The sequence below is a fragment of the Branchiostoma belcheri genome, unplaced genomic scaffold, assembly GCF_001625305.1.
Source record: "Branchiostoma belcheri isolate BF01 breed outbred unplaced genomic scaffold, Haploidv18h27 scaffold211, whole genome shotgun sequence".
NCBI lineage: Eukaryota > Metazoa > Chordata > Leptocardii > Amphioxiformes > Branchiostomatidae > Branchiostoma > Branchiostoma belcheri.
Window position 1 is genome coordinate 95,185 of NW_017803614.1, and position 12,424 is coordinate 107,608.

General features: G+C 46.4%; 1 long non-coding RNA gene across 1 annotated transcript; it reads right to left on the minus strand.

Moving 5' to 3' along the window:
- Positions 1-292: 292 nt before the first annotated feature.
- LOC109469928 lies at positions 293-1,297 on the minus strand. Its single transcript, XR_002140223.1, has 2 exons — positions 1,225-1,297; positions 293-372 (listed from the first exon to the last, which is right to left on the minus strand). It is a non-coding gene; the product is annotated as an uncharacterized LOC109469928 (long non-coding RNA).
- Positions 1,298-12,424: the final 11,127 nt, after the last annotated feature.

Consider the following 12,424-nt stretch of genomic DNA (forward strand, 5'->3'; position numbering starts at 1 on the left):
TGTCGAGACCAGGATCCGAACAACTAGCGGAGGAGTCCTCAAGTTCATCAATCTGTAAAGTCAATCAAAAATGCAATGGCAATGTTTGAGTGCAACAATATAAAGTGTTCTTTACAAGAAGTAAAATACCATGTGAAGCAATCCAAGTATGTTTTTATTAGCATCCAAAAAGAAAATTATGCGGACATTACTGATACAAAACTTTATGGAATCAAATTCAAACTATGTACATTGTAGTTGACATGCAACATTTACCTTGTTAAGTCTACACTCCTTTCTTTTTGAAGTTTTTCTTGGTGGGAGAACATCTCTTCTTTGGAGCTGGTCTCTCTGGTTTCTGCTTCACCCAGGAGTGAAGGACGGGTGCTGCACCTGAAATCATACAATATGGAAATTTTCATTAACAGTTATATTTTTTAGCAATGCCAGATTAATAAGAAGAATATTATTTGTAAGAAAAGTTTAAAATTTTACACAAAGACATAAATATAAATAAAGAAATGAGAACATAAACCACCCGAAGCTAGGATATCATCCAGACACTGTTTATGATGTTCTTATAATATTGTAAACATTGGAAAATCCCCGTCTCCAAAAACGTAGGACGTTTAGAAAAACACATGCCCCGCCTCTCCCACACTGCGTGAGTGACTAAAAACCTGGCTGGGCGCTTTGACGTTGTAATCGATGAATCTTCAGGGCGACCGCCAAAATTTCGTTCAAGAGACCTATGTCTACCCAACAGGATCTCACCAAGGTAAGTTAGGTTTTTGTACCGTTCTATTCTAGTAAAGTTCCATCGACAAATAATAATAATAAACGGGGGACGTTAGAATAACAACCGCCCCCCTCCCCAAATTACGAAAGTTTCACTCTACGTACGGCCGGACATTAGACGCTATAACCGATAAATCTACGGAGAAATCGCCGAACACTCCATAAATTTCCACCCACAAGACTCCAGGGCCAACATTTTTAGGTTTTTGTGGCTATATATCCGGCTAAACTCGATATTTTTCTCGATATTATATGAGTTAGCTGCGTACGTAGAATGTAAACAAAGTGAGTCACATACGCTACAATGCCGCCCGTCCAAACTGTTCAAAGTCGGAAGAAACATGCATTTCTACCCGCCGAAATCGATCCCACATGCCCACAACAACATTCTCTACCCGTGAAAGCAGTAATTCCGGCAATATTTTACACTGGACGGGCAAAACTCACCGTTGAAGTTGGAGTATCGCTATCGACTGTGCAAGACTCCATTGTTAGGCCGCGTCATGGGAAACCTCACCGCAACTGCGGTCTCGTTTTCGTGCGAGGTCACGCGCGGTCACGCCAAGGATGCGCTCTCGCGAGAATAGAATCATGTATCTGGAATGAGGTCTATTAGTTCTTCATATCACTGTATATCATTTCATTATATGTATATGATATACGTACTTACTATGAGCCTTCTGCCATGTATTTGTAATATTACTACTAATAATAAACTTATTATCATTATTATTTCAGCCTACGTCCTGTTTCCTACTTACAAAAATGTAATAAGGTTGTGAGACGAGCTCAACAATGTCCTTTGTAATTAAAGCTGTCAAAAAGACTTGAAGTTTACTTGCAGTCTGCAGAGGATGTCATTGATTAAAGTGACCGGCAGATTTTAAACTTGGCCTTACAACGGCAAAAACATTGAAATTCCCCAGTTATAACGTTAATGTTACTCTATAATAACAGTACATAAAAGTCAGTAATATAAGCAAAATATCCTTCTACCCATTCTTTCCCAATAAATGTATAACGCTAAATCGTAGGCAAGACCATCCTGAGGTAAACATCTGTATCTGTATCTGTATAGCCGGTATAACCGCCTTTCGGCGTAACACACCAGCTTCGCAGGCACGCGGCGCGGCGGCAGCTGGTTATATTACACCGATCGACTTGTTACACCTAACCCTTGAACTTCTAGCTCTAGACATTGTTTAAAGCTATCCATTGACAATGCCCCTACTGTACTTGTTGACAGTGAGTTCCACTCTGCGATAGTTCTAGGAAAGAATGAATTCTTGAACACCTCGATCCTTGGTTGATAACTCTGGTACTTGAATGCGTGGCTATTTCTTGTTCTCTTCTGGGCTGGTATTAGGTACTTAGTAGTTGGGACATCCACCAGTTTATTAGTCATTTTGTACATCATGCATAGTCTAGACATCTTTCTTCTGTCTTCCAGGGAGGTCCACTGTAGGTTTTTGCATTTGCTTGCAAATGTTACCTTTCTAGTTGTTCACTTGTTTTCATTTCGTTCTTGCTTTGTTATATGTATAGATCTGAACTTTGCCAGTTCAAGGTGAAGCCGAGGTGGCTCTCTGTCGTTCCCACAGATGTTATTCTTTCATGATTTTTTTTCCTATCTCGTCAGAATTCTCCGGTTTCAGTCCGGACAGTTGTCACCTGTACGTCTGTGTTTTCATGGCCTTTGCACATCCTTGGGCGGCCTTATGTATCAAATTTTCACAGTTTCCGTGTCGTCAGAGGCCCGCCCGGCGACTGTAACGTTACTGTGTTCAGTGTTTTCTTGTACACCGTGGTCCAGTTGTGACGTTAACGTAATCCGGTGCCCAGAGATTCAGTTTGAAATTATGGCTTTGTGTGAGCTGTATTACTAGTGTACATTGAATCCTTGTCTTCCCATGGTGTAAACTTTTCAGTGATGTTATTCTGGTCCGTTGTGTTTCGTATTTGTTTTCCCATCCTACCTGTCTCGGTTTTGAGTAAGTTCCCTGGTTCTGCTAAGTGCTTTCCTTCCCGTTTCTTCCTTATTGGTTCTCATATTTTCAATGGTTTTAGACAGTTCTGGGACGTAACTAATCAGGATTGTAGAGGGACGTCTATGACGCCGTCTCGAGTGTCCGTCACCTTCCGGCCAGACTCCTGAAAACCATCTGTTCCCCTTCCCCATAGTCCTGGCGTGTTCTGTGACTGGCAGTTCCGCCGTGGCTTCGCCTACTTCCCAGCCTCTTCCCACGTTCGTCTCTGAGTTGCCCCTTTGTCCCCCTCCCCGGGGACCCGGTGCGTGCGCTTCCCACCTCCTCCCTCGCATTCCTCACCCGTCCCACCTCGTCTGGTTCTTCTAACTTTCGGCCGTCGCTAATTCACGCTTGTCACCCATCAATGTCACCTGCCAATTACCCCTTCCTCCGCCCTATACTTCTGCTGATTCACGTGTGTCCCTCCCTTGCCCATATCCTGTTACGCGTACCCACGCCGTTATTCCGCTGACTCGGTCCCTTACAACCGTTTACTCATTCCGCTGTCCATCACCCGGGGTGCTTCTGACTTCCTTACTAAATAGGTTGACTTTTTTCCGCCCCCTGAAGAAACAACTGACAGCGTCAACCCACTACATGTACTGGGTAAAGACCCCAGACCGCCTCAGTTCTTTCCTCCTATCAAGGCTGAAATTTCAGCATTTGTGTAAACTCCTTACATCCATAAAACCAGGGCCACTCCGTCCCACCCCCAAACTGTCACTCAAAAATGAATTAGCAAATAAGAGCGCCGGAGAGAAGTCTTTGTCTGAAGAGTACATTGTCGGTGTTCTAACTCCTAAACACCCGGGGCCTAGGGATTCTAAGATTGTGAATTTTCAACTGCTAACCCACTACTTCCCCCAACAAGCGGACCCGGACTACGTTCCGGGCCCGCGTCGTCGCCGACAAGGCCACCGAGGGCTCCAAGGCCCCAACCTGCCGATGACCCCGCTCCGGCGGACCAGGACCCGCCAAGGGTCCCCTTAACCGCCCTGGGAAATCCCCGGGGCACCCCCAGTTCTTCTGTTTCAGGGTCAGCGAGACACGGTCAGACCAATAACCGCGACGACCTGTCGCATGACGGTGATGCCACACCGTCGAATCCAGCACGGGGGCGGACATCTCCCTGCCGACACGACCGACAGGCGCCGCGGTCATCACCGCCTCCAGGGGGCCCACGTCCGGGCAGTGTTATTCTTCCCCCTTCCTCAGGTACGCCACCCGAGCCAGTTCCAGCGGTTCCTGCACGTGGGGGATCCAACCGGGCCATAGCCGTTGGCACCAGTGAGTCAACAGCCCGAGACCACGCCGGAGCGGAGCAACCACCTCCTGCCCACACCAGAGGGTCGGCAGTTCCTGTCCCTGGGGAAGATGACGAACCCGTCCGTGTCCGCACCAGAGGACCGGCAGCTCCTGTCCCTTCTCTCCCCCTTCTATTAGGAACACCTACCCGGTGTGTTCGTGGCCACGCCAGAGCTAAGCAGTCCACCGGAGGGTCAGCAGTTCCGGTCCCTGGGGGAGACGAGCAGTCCGTCCCAGTCCTTGCCAGGGGGTCAGCAGTTCCCGTCCCTGGAGGAGACGAGCAGTCCGTCCCAGTCCTTGCCAGAGGGTCAGCAGTTCCTGTCCCTGGGAGAGATGACGAACCCGTCCCTGTCCGCACCAGAGGACCGGCAGCTCCTATCCCTTCTCTCCCCCTTCTATTAGGAACACCTACCCGGTGTGTTAGTGGCCACGCCAGAGCTGAGCAGTCCAACCCTACCCATACCGGAGGGTCAGCAGTTCCTGTCCCTGGGGGAGTCGACGATTCCGTTACTTCGTCAACTCGCGAGGGGGTTCCCGATCCGTCGTTCACTCCGCGTAACACCCAGAGTACCATTGACGTGCCTTCGGACAATGATAGCTTGGCTACGTCACGGAAAAATACTCGGCCGTCGGACTCGTGTAAACTGGCCGTACGACCCAAGAAGTGCGAGGGCCATTCGGACATTTCTATGCCTGACCCAGATGAATCGGCACGAACCTCCTTATCTACTTCGCGCAGCACCAAGCACACCGGTGACGAACCTTCGGACAATGATAGCTTGGTTTCGTCACAGAATTCTCGGCCGTCGGACTTGTGTAAACCGGCCGTACGTACTGAGAAGTGTGAGGGGCTTTCGGACATTTCTATGCCTGCCTCCGGAAAATCTGCGCCTACATTATCTTCAACACCTGCAACGCGTACTGCAAGACCTCAGCGTCGACGAACATGCCCTAGGCACCTAACAGACTTTGTATGTCATGGGGACTATTCATTGACTGGTAGTGGTAGTAGTGATAGTGATTAGTCAGTAGCGAACATGACCATGTTCAGGTTGCCATTCAGGTTCTCGACAGTCTCAATCGCCCAGAAACAAATTCAGGTTCGACCCCCACCCACGCGACTTTCAGCTCGGCTGGCTCCGTTTCCTCCTAAGTTCCCGGTGTCCATTTCTTGACCTTTTTTCCCATTCGGCTCTCTTCCATGAACGTGTCACATCTGTACGGTCTCGAACGACACCGTTTTCGTACGGTAGGTTTCCGCGAAAGTAAAACCTGATGACCTTGTCATCCTGGTCATCCAAATAAGTAGAGCACGAGTTCCACGCCAAAAGTGGAACCGACGTTTTCCGTCAGTTAGCTAGTTAGTTAAGGGCACGAGTTCCATGCCAACATTGGAACCGACGTTTTCGTCAGTTAAGTAGTTAAGGGCACGAGTTCCATGCCGAAAAAGGAACAGATGATTCGTCATCCTTTTTTTTTCTCTTTTAACGTTATTGTTGTCGCAGAGGCGCGGCCGATCCTAAAGAGTGGATGCGGTCGGTCTCTGGTTCTCGATTGATGCGGCTCGGAGATAGCCGGTCACCGAGGTCTAAATTTCGTTGGACGCTTGTTGTCCTGTTCAGGGTACTCACCCTTCTGAAATTGGTGTCACCTAGATGTCACCGCACATCGTAACATTTCGCCTCCTTGAGGTCCAAAATTGTCTTTTGTGGTGAGGCTTTTAGGGCTCCCCGCGTTGCATCGTTCAGGGCCGTTCGCCCTCACTCACAAGGCATCCTTCTTCCAACAATGGTGTTAAAAGCCACTCCGGTGGGCACCGCGGACACCCTCGGGGTCCCGTCAGGATGCACTAATTGCTACGGACGACAAATTGGGGACTTCCCCCACGTCCGTTTTTCACGTCACAAACAGTCCTTTCCGAACCTTGTGGGGAAATGCCTTTAACCGGTCGGTCCAACGGACCTAGGGGTCCCCACGAGCCAGAGAAATGCCCTTAATCGGGTGTGGAAGAACGCGACCACTCCCGTGGGTCATCTGTTATGAGGATTGCGACTGTTCTGTGGGGAGGTGGCCAAATTTCTACCTCCCCCTCCTTTTCTTTGAACCGACGTGACGTTGCGCAAAGTTGCAATGCGCTTTCTTCGACAGCCAAAACGCTGTCGCACGGTAGCAACGTCAGCTCATGGCTGTCACACAGGGACCGTTCTCCTTCACCACTTAAGTTTGGCCTCCGTGCGGCCTCTGCTGCACCGCGATGTTTCGGTGTAAATTTCCGGGGTTTTCCGTGCCCCGGTGAGACCCGTTCTAGACTTTCGGGCGTCCAAAGCATGATCACACAAAAATAACAAAAATTTTCCAAAATTTTTCACAATAACGCTAACTAGTATAAGCCATCTCAATTCATATCATGTCAGAAATAGACGCGTGGCTGATCCCAAAAAGGGATACGGGCGGTCTATGGTTTTTAGTAGTTAGGAAATAGACGCGTGGCTGATCCCAAAAAGGGATACGGGCGGCCTATGGTTTTTAGTAGTTAGGAAATAGACGCGTGGCTGATCCCAAAAAGGGATACGGGCGGTCTATGGTTTTTAGTAGTTAGGAAATAGACGCGTGGCTGATCCCAAAAAGGGATACGGGCGGTCTATGGTTTTTAGTGGATAAGAACGAGCCTTGCCAAGTACTGAAGATTTCGAGATGTAGCTGGGGGTTGACCTTGCTTCCTTTTTGAGGAGCCGCGTGTTTTTTCACTGCTAGTCCCCCCTACCCTCTTCTCTGTAATCCGGGGCCACCAAAGCAGCGTCCGGCCTTGAGCGAATCCTTCTCTCCAGCCGTCGCTGGCACTCCTTTTACATGGTCATGGCCGTTATGGTAGTAGAATAAGGATACGTGATGTCATTTTTTTTTGCTATGTATTTCGAGTTGTTATTGGGCACTGTGCACTGCCTTTGTAAGCTAGATTGGTTGCCGATACTCGTAAACCGGTTTGTATTGTAAACGTCTTTGTTTAGTACCGTTAATCCGTATTTTATCTGGCACTGTCTGTATCCTTGTATTATCTTTACGTCGTGGTATGAAAGGTTGTTTTGTAATTTTTAATTGTTGTTTGCGCAGTACATCCCTATATAGGTATCTCTCGTTGTCGAAAGTCGACTTATTATTTTCAATTTTTTAACCCTTTGTTCATACTTATGTTTTCGCTAACAGAACTTGTAGTAAGTAGTTACCAGTGTTCTCCGCGTTCACTGTATATTTACCCACTGTTATGCATACATGTCCAGTATCAGGGTGAAATGGCAGAAGTTGTCAGAAGTTAACATCAGCTTACGTCATATGTAACTTCGTGCTTTTCCGTATTTTGACTTTCCTGTCGGCCTGCTATCGGACGCATCCGAAGTTGTCCGAAGTTATGTTATGACGTCATCCTAACTTTAGACAGTCTCCCGGGAGGTGTCCGAAGCTGTCTGAAGTTGTCTGAAGTTATGTTATGACGTCAACCTAACTTCAGACACTCACCCGGTAGGTGTCGGAAGTTGTCCGAAGTTGTCTAAAGTTATGACGTCAACCTAACTTCAGACACTCTCCCGGAGTATCAGGTGAATGGTATTAAGTTAAAATCAAGTTACGTCACACGGTAAGCGAAATAACTTGGTACGTAGGGCCGTGTGAGTGTACGAAGCTAGGAGTGTCGTGTTTTCACGACAGTTCACTTTGGGCACACCATGAAAACCATGATACTATGGTGGATGTGGTTGGCGCTCCTGTTGAAATCAATCTTCTCGTAAAGAGTAAGCAAGCGCCGCACTAGTCCCAGATCACGAATATCTACTTGAAAATATATCCATTAACTTGTAGCATGACTTCTACGCGCGAAAGACACGTTTGAGATGTCAACATCTGGCGTCATTTACGTTGTAATTCGAACTGGCCGGTAATTCGAATGTGATTCTTTAAGTGTGTCACTTGTAATTCGAACCGTGGAGTGTGTTCTAAACGGTGTCACTTGTAGTTCAAAACATTTACCTGGCGGTTTGATCATAGTCGCTACTATCGGAGCGGACGTAAACTAACCAGGATAGTCTCCAGTCTATGGATCATCAAGGACAACGTGCGAAGACGTCGTCGGGTAAACTGAACCCAACAAATCTTCAGGTTAATGATAAAGTTACGTCAGTTTTTCATCATAATTATGGTCTTGGTAGTGATCGTCCCCACGTGATGATTGCAGACGCGTTAGGTGCCTTACCAGGAATCAAACTTTTGATAAACAATAAACGCCTGACGACACCCAGATCACGGATTCCGAGAAAATATAAAATAATATAAAAAATATTAGTTCGTCTAACATGACTCCAGCAAAACCTACAACCTACAATACGTTAATAAACATTTTTCAATGTTGCATTTAAATGTCAAAACTGGAACTTTTTTGCTTTCAATCTTTCCATCTTCAACTTCAGACAACTTTGGCGGCTGGAGTGTCGGAAGTTACAGTGACGTCACGTAACTTCAGACAACTTCGGACAACTTCAGACACCTGCCACCCTACCCCACAAGTGTCGGAAGTTACAGTGAGGTCACGTAACTTCAGACAACTTCGGACAACTTCAGACACCTGCCACCCTACCCCACAAGTGTCGGGAGTTACAGTGACGTCGCGTAACTTCAGACAACTTCAGACACCTGCCACCCTACCCCACAAGTGTCGGAAGTTACAGTGACGTCACGTCACTTCAGACAACTTCGGACAACTTCGGACACCTGCCACCCTACCCCACAAGTGTCGGAAGTTACAGTAAGGTCACGTAACTTCAGACAACTTAGGACACCTGCCACCCTACCCCACATATGTCGGAAGTTACAGTGACGTCACGTAACTTCAGACAACTTCGGACAACTTCAGACACCTGCCACCCTACCCCACAAATGTCGGAAGTTACAGTGACGTCAGACTTTACTCCCGATAACCCCCAAAACCACTCGGAAATGGTCGTAACTTCGGACAACTTCAGACAACTTCTGCCACCCTAACTTCTGCCACTTCACCCTGATACTGGACATACCTCCTGTTATGAGTATATACATAGTGGTAGTTTTCTGTAAACCGGTCGTACTTTTCGAGGCGAGGACGCCTCTTTGCGTTGAGGGGGGGATAGTTGTAACAGTACAATCTCAGGGCCTGGAGACCCCGGATGCTGACCCAGTTAACTCTTGACTTCCAGTATCCTCTGTAGGTTTGAGAACCACTTTCTGCGAGGTAGCCCGCCGGCTAGAACCGGTTTGGGTGATTTGCATTTACTTCCAACCAATCAGGAGTAAGTTTTCAACTGATCACCTACTGTCAATCATGTAAAGACCTTGGAATGGATGTATAGCTTGGTCTCTCCGATCTTCGGGGAGTCGAGTAGAGAGAGAGAGACCAAGGCGTCGTCCGGTCACCCGGGTCCGAAGCGTCCGTCTACTCCGGCCAGGAGTTAGTAGCTTATAATGGTTCCATGAGTCTAGATTAGCGGGTCTACTACCTTTGTAGATCGAAGCCTCCCGTCACTTCTGACTAGGTATGTAATAACTTTCTAGGTAACATTTGTGTAGTGCTTTAGTCAGGGTTTTAATGTGTAGTGTTCATGTACTCTTGTAGCTCTTCCGTGATGTTCAGTTAGTCCTTTTCCACATATAGTTGATTTTACCTTGCCGCTACTGTTAAATGTACATGCACTTATAGACCCGTTAGAACCTGCTTTCCCCTAGCTTGTGTCTGACTTGCCTGACTTTGTATTAGGTTCGGAATTGAATGAATAAACTTCCGGTGGTGCGATCGAATCCCGTGGCCTGTGTCGATCTTTAGTTGAGCTAGCGTAGTGAGAGTACGCTTAGTGTTTAAGACCTAGGATTGACGGTAATCCGCCCTAGACCTCGACAACACTTGGGAAGCAGCAAACGGTCTGTTACAAACGGTTTAATTAGCACATTCTGGCCGAAATGCCATTTTTACACGGTCTTCAGTTTTCTGTTGTTGTTTTTTTTTTCGTAGGTCAGAAGCGACTGATTGAACGTGGGGTAAGACTGTCTTCAGCGCAGACTTCCACAAAGACCATCCTGATGTGGGACTAGGAGACAGATGATGGTTGTAACAACACATGGATTGTGAGACGATCATCCTGGCGAAGCAAGACGTGATAGTTCTAGTTCTACCTGTTCGTTCAGTATTGCAAATATTTATTTTACATGTTACATGTTTTTGTATAGTTACTAGTAGTTCTTTTTTGTTGCTTTACACAGTATGTGCGGAGTTTCAATAAAGGCTTTCAGGCTAAATCCATTCATTCGTTTTTTCCTTAATTTATCTAATTTGACCTGCTTGTTGAATCTGCACATATATGTCACAGGGGAGATTGGAATCCAGGGGGATCCGGAATCCTCCTAGCTATAGGGGAGATTGGAATTCTCCTAGGGGGATCTGGAATCGTCCTAGGAAAGATTGGAATGCTGATATTCAGATCGTAGATATACTAGAACTCATAGATTGAATCATTAAGTTCACACCTAAACCAATCTGTAGATTACTTTCTGCTGCTGTACATCCTCCGCCATCACTTGATCAGTATGCTGTCACTTTGACTGGCTTGGTAGGGGGAAACAATCCCTTATATACCAAGTCACTAACAAACTGGAAAAAACTGGTTTCGAATCACTATCTCACAATGGCCTGACGCAAGTATCTGTCAGTGAGTCTGATTTACATATTCACTTACCTGTGCTGAAATTGATTGAAAGTTTAGGTGTGAAATAACTCTTAAAATTAAAATTGGAGATTGTCCTGTCAGAATTCCCACTTGTCCTGGGACAAATTGGAATTCCTATCTCCCCTAGGGGAATCTGGAATCCTCCTAGGGGAGATTGGAATGCAGATACTCAGATCCCAATTTTGTAGAAGAAAAATTCAAGTCTCCCCTAGGGAAGATTGGAATCCCTATCTCCCCCAGGAGGATTCCAGATTCTCCTAGGGGAGATAGGGATTCCAATCTCCCATAGGAGGATTCCTGATCCCCCTGGATTCCAATCTCCCCATGTGACATATACATGTCAAACACGGGCGTATCCAGGGGAGAATGCCGTAAGGATTCGGGAAGATCCGAGGTATGGATATATAAAAATCCAAACGCCGGCTCTGTTTGCATCCGAGGCAAATGCAGAGAAATGTGTATGGAAATCCGATAGGGATACGGAAAAATCACAAGTTGTATCTGTACGAATCCGTGTAAAATACCGACATCTGCACGTGGGGATCTATCGCATATCCGGAAAAATACCTATTAAAAAAATTCGCATCCGTAGAAAATCCCGCTTTTTGCATTCTTTGGGATCCGGACAGTCCAGGTTATTACTCCAGGTGTACAAAAAATCCATAAAGAAACAAATTGGAATCCGCGAAAAATCCCGCTTTGGAATCCTTCGGGATCCGGACAATCCAGGTATAAAAAAATCCCTTAAGAAACAAATTGGTATCCGTGGAAAATCCCATTTGGGGATATTTAGGGATCCAAACGTTCCGGATCTCTTAGAATGCAAATTTAGGATATTTTACGGATCCCACCCGCATTCATTTGCATCCGCTTGTATCTGCTAAAAACGCGTAAATATCCCTGTTCGCATATGTCTGCATCCGAGGCCTTTTCGCCCAGTGAAAGGGCTCTTGGAGTAGCGTTTTGTGCGTGCTAGAATCACCTCAGTGCTTTACAAGACTGGTCGTATGAGAGGTTATATCCCAGGATGATCCTTGTCGACCGTCGTTGAATCCTCTCTATCTTGTTGTGCTGTGTAATCGTCAGTCCGGGATGCCAGACTGACGCGGCGTATTCAAGTACGGGTCGGATGAAACATGTGTATATGGTGAGCAAGTCCTCCACATGTAGGTTGAACTGTAACAGTCGGCAGAGAAGATGCAGTCTTTGATTTCCTTTCTTTGTTACGTCCATGACATGGGTTCCCCACAGGTCTGCTTGAAACGTCACTCCGAGGCGCATTACATTTCTTTAACTAGACGAAATGTAAAACTCTAACATTGAACTTTAAAGGGTATGCTTAGGGGTTATCAGAACTATTCAAAATTCAGCCTTAAAATTTTTCTGAATATTAGGCATTTTTAAGGGGCAATTTGTCACACAAATCTGCATTTGTTTGGATTGGTTATATCAGTTGCTCAGTAAGTACGTTTTTGGCCAAATATAACATAACATAACATAACATAACATAACATAACATAACATAACATAACATAACATAACATAACATAACATAATATAACATTATCCGTAATC